Genomic DNA, 5,161 nt, shown 5'->3' on the forward strand with positions numbered 1-5,161 from the left:
CACCAACGGGGTCCCCGATGGTTCCGATCCAACTCTGCCACCAGCTGCTGGCATCCACGTAGACGCCACAGGGAAGGGCTCGGACTTCAGATGCCGGTAACAGGTCTCGGGGCCCAGGGTACCCGTGCTTCTGCCTGACTTGAGTACAAATCCAGGAGTTCCCATGACCTTCACCTTGGGTTCAACAATTCGCCACCATAGAGCAAGTCACAGAACTTGGGAAAGGTCCGTCCTTAGGACCCACGTCAGGAGCTGCAGGATGGAAGAGGGGCACAGGGCAAGGTTGAGGGGGAGAGGGCACTCGGACTCAATCCCTCGCCATGTCCATCCACCGGGAGGCTCTTCAAAGTTCCAGTTCGCCTCCAGTTCTCACCGAGTCTCATTCCGTGGGCACGACTGATCCCGTGGTTGCCCACGGGTGACGGAATTCAGCCTCCAGCCCCTCCCCTCCCCTCCCTTCCCTGGAAGCCCACCCCCAGGACCAACCCTCTCATCATGGTGGGTTCCTTTTGGGGACAGGCCTCCATCCGGGAGCTGCTCGCCTCATCTCATCAGCCTAACCTCAGCTATGGGAGACACGGGCACTTTAAGGTGAACCAAAAGATGCTCCCGGCCTCCCGGCCCTCGGGAAATGCCAAGGTTTCCAGGAGCTCTGTGCCAGGAACCAGACGGGGACCAGAGGCGTCCTTTGGACTACGTTATTTTGCACAGCGGTGCAGCCTCCGCCCGGCTCTGTTCCTCAGCCTCGCGTTCTGGGGACCCAGCGTGTGCTGTGAGGAAGCCCACCCAGGTCACCCCCTCGGGGGTCCCACTGTGGTCCCAGGCCGAGGTCAGCACGGCAGCTGGTCGGGGAGTCTCTCTCAGGGGCCGGGGACCTTGGAACCCCCCACCCCCGCGGCCGCTTTCCGTGACAGGGGACTCATTTCCTCGTGAGCCGCGCGGTCTATTTTCAGACAATTGTTGGAAAGCGCTTCCCGCCTCCAGCCAGAGGCTGGCTGCCTCGCAGGGGCTTCCGCTCCTCTGCCAGGGTCTGCCCAGCGGAGGCTCAGATATCAGCCCCCCCCCCCTCCCAAAGACAGCTTCAGGCGGGGGCTGCCAGGGCCCATGAGAAGGCACTGTCTCCTCCTCCTGTGTGGCCAGCCAGCCTCGGGCCTCGCCCTGGCGGCATCTCCTGAGAGAGTCCAGCGCTGACCCATCCAGCAGAGGAAGCTCTCAAAACCTCCACTTGAACCCAGATGGGTGTCCAAGCATCGCCCCCACCATCCCACCCAGGAAGGGGCATGTGAGTTCTAGTAACTGCTGACTCATGTGTTTGAAACGGTCACTGGGCTGATGGGGCTTCCAATGTGGGTGAAGCAGTTTTTAAATATAGAGAACAGGCCCTGGCCAGTTGGCTCAGCGGTAGAGCGTCAGCCTGGCGTGCGGGGGACCCGGGTTCGATTCCCGGCCAGGGCACATAGGAGAAGCACCCATTTGCTTCTCCACCCCCCTCTTCCTCTCTGTCTCTCTCTTCCCCTCCCGCAGCCAGGGCTCCATTGGAGCAGAGATGGCCCGGGCGCTGGGGATGGCTCCTTGGCCTCTGCCCCAGGCGCTAGAGTGGCTCTGGTTGCAACAGAGCGACGCCCCAGAGGGGCAGAGCATCGCCCCCTGGTGGGCAGAGCATCGCCCCTGGTGGGCGTGCCGGGTGGATCCCGGTTGGGCGCATGCGGGAGTCTGTCTGACTGTCTCTCCCCGTTTCCAGCTTCAGAAAAATACAAAAAAATAAAAATAAAAATAAAATAAAATAAAATAAAAAAATATATAGAGAACAAGGTAGTTGGGAGATGACCAGTCCCCCAGGGCTCCCTGTGGTTGCTCCCAGAGTACCTCATCTCACATCTACCTCCGTCCTGAGGGCTGCGAGGTGCCTGGCTGGGTCTGGGACACCTGACGGGGGCTGGGAGACCTGGGCCCAGGGAGACACTGCCCAGGTCTAAGCCCAGCTCTGGGACCCAGGCCATGCAGTGGCAGCAGCTGCTTCCTGGCCCAGAGGCAGTTAGACCACAGCAGCTGCAGACCTGCCCGGCTCACCCATCTCCCTGGGGAGCGGGGGGTGGGGTGGGGGACTGGGGCAGGTCCCGTCTCCGTCTACCCCCACCCTGCTGGCTGCCCCAGGCTGCCCTCCACTGCAGCGACCCCCTCCTTCCCTCAGCGGTGCCACAGTGGGGCCCAGCATAGGAGTGTACCCACCATGTGATCATTAGGTCAGGGTCCGGTGGTGGTGGTGGTGGTGTGTGTGTGGGGGTACAGGTTCTCGCCTAGCTCCAGGGTCACAGCAAAGATGACCAGGGTCTGTGGGGGTTAGACACCTGGATTTGCCATGCCTGACACATCCCTCCAGGCCAAACCCAGCTCGTAACAATTACGGTTTCCGTGGGGACCCTCACTTGCTGCCGAAGTGCTCGCCCCTGGATCCAGCAGGAGCCAGGCAGTACATGTGCCGTCGGCAGCTCATTTGGTAGCTTACATGGGACAGAGAGGCAAGCCACAGAGAGGTGGGTACCAGCAACCAGGGGTGGTGGTTTTCTAGAGGAGGGTGCTAAGGTGCTGGCCACGCCCAGTGGGCGCTGGGGCCATGGTTTTGGGGGTGAGGGAGGAAGGCCACACTTAGCAAAGACCCCTGGGCCATGGGGTGCCAGGGGGTTACTGACACAGAAACAGCCTGCATGGAGGCCCTGAGACGAGCACCAGGCGCGTTCAGGGAACCGTGATGGGACAGCGCCCGTCCCGCAGGCCTGGTCCTCGGTGTGGAGCGGCACTGCCCACTCTGACCCGCACAATGGACCCTATTTATTTATTTATAATTTTTTTTTCATTTTTATTTATTTCTTTACAGGGACAGAGAGAGATTCAGAGAGAGGGACAGATAGGGACAGACAGGAATGGAGAGAGATAAGAAGCATCAATCATCAGTTTTTCGTTGTGACATTTTAGTTGTTCATTGATTGCTTTCTCATATGTGCCTTGACCGTGGGCCTTCAGCAGACTGAGGAACCCCTTGCTCGAGCCAGCAACCTTGGGTCCAAGCTGGTGAGCTTTTGCTCAAACCAGATGAGCCCATGCTCAAGCTGGCGCGACCTCAGGGCCTCGAACCTGGGTCCTTCCGCATCCCAGTCCGACGCTCCATCCACTGCACCACCGCCTGGTCAGGCTGGACCCTATTTAGAGACAGAGTCTTTGTGGATATAAACCAGGTAAGGATCTCACGGTGAGGTCACCCTGGATTGGGGGGGTCTAAGTCCACTGACACGTGCCCTTATAAGAGACAGGAGAAGAGACACACAGACACACAGCGGGGAGATGGCCAGACTATGATGGAGTGAGACGGAGGATGCGGCCACGAGCCCAGGGACGCCTGGAGCCTGCGACACCTCGATCTCAGGCCTGCGGGACCGCGAGAGCATACGTGTCCGCTGTTTAGGCTGCCCGGTCTGTGGGGTGTGTTACCGGGGCAGAGATACCTGTGTCGGCGTCTGCAGGGAGCCCTGGGTCCCCCATGGACTGCAGCTGAGGAGGCCCCTCGCTGCCTCCCCTCCTTCCTGGGCCAGAGGCTGGCTCCCAGGTGGCAGGCAGCCTCCGGGAGGACAGTCCTCCAAAGCTGCCCCTGCTGCAATCTGAGGCCTGGGGCTGCCGCCGCCCCAGAATCCCACGAGGGAAAGATCTCTCCACCTGACCCCATGGCTTTCAACCTCCGTACCAGGGTTTCCCAGCATCTTGGGCTTCTCCAGACTTTGGTCTGCCAGACAGACGGTCCCAGGGAAGCACTGACCTTGAGCCCAGGAAATGCCTACGGAGAGCAGCCACCCAGAGAGCAGCCACTACCTGACAGGGAGGGAGGCCGGAGGACTTCACAGAGGAGGGGATGGGGCTGGGAGGCTGGGCTTTGAAGGACAAGGAGGAGGATGCGGAGTGAGGAAGAGAATGGAGGGGCATGCCAAGATCGGGGCCAGTGCCAGGCCTGGACCTTGCCTCCTGCATCCTGGGCAAGGGAGGCTGGGACCCGAGCAGCCTTGGCAGGAAGGGTCCCGTGACAGCCCACCAGGTGAGGGCGATCTTCTTTTTGTACTGGAAATAATTCCCATGATGGCAAAGCTGAAACACAGAGCGGAGGGCTGGCGTGGCCTGCCCTGCCCCGTAACCATGGGAACCACTTGGGTGCATTTCCTTCCAGACTTTCTCCACTTTTAGATAGATGTGGTCACTTCCTACATGCCGGTCCATAAAGGGCTTCCTCCTCCCTTAACTGCCAGAAGGGTCGGTTTGGCCCTTGGCAGCAGCTGCTAGACACCCTGTGGTTGCACTGACCAGTCCAGGTGCTGGACACCTGACTTGGACCCCTGCCAGCCAGCACTGGCATCTACACTGACCACCCTCTGAGTTCTCACCGGAGTCTCTGCTTCTGCCTCTAAAACTCAGCCTTCCCCAGTGTCAGCAGTTACTGAATAAAGTGTGTTTCACACCTCTGACCCATTTGGCTTTGTTTACCTATCCCTATTGCCCCCGGCAGCACCTGGTCTGTTAGGAATGTGCCTGAGTCCTACAGGGCATCCCTCCCCTGTAATGCTGGTTGTCAGCTCTCAGGGACCTTCACGGCTTCCCCCCAAAGGAGGTCACTGGGCAAGGGGCTGGGCCGCAGGCCAGGCTGTTGCTCCCGGTTCCTTGTTCCTGGTGGGGAGGTGGGCTACAGCCAGAGGTCTCGGGACTGCTGAAGCCCTAGGATGGCGTGAGACCCCCTTCCCCCAGGGAAGGGCTCCTGCTCTTCTGCGCTGTGTCCCCTGGGCTCCCTGCTACTTCTCACCTGGGGACCCCAGAATCTCCCCTTTGACCCCGAAATGGGTGATCAGTACTCTGAAAGTCCAGCACGTGTGGATTAGAACCCTATGCCACCTTTTCTGGCGTGCACCCTTGGGTACGCCACAACATAACGTCAGCCGCATCTGCACAAAGAGGGTGACAGCACCACCCACCTCTCCGAATAGAAATTCGCGACTGCGAGACACCGCCGGCCTCCCGCCGCCAGAGGGCGCTACAAGCAACGCGCAGGCGCCGAGGCCCCTCTAGCCTCCGGGCCTGCACTCCCATGCTGTTTTGCTTCCGGTTCTTCCGGAAGTTGGGTCGATGA

The sequence above is a fragment of the Saccopteryx leptura genome, chromosome 6 (assembly GCF_036850995.1).
Source record: "Saccopteryx leptura isolate mSacLep1 chromosome 6, mSacLep1_pri_phased_curated, whole genome shotgun sequence".
In the NCBI taxonomy this organism is placed as follows: Eukaryota; Metazoa; Chordata; class Mammalia; order Chiroptera; family Emballonuridae; genus Saccopteryx; species Saccopteryx leptura.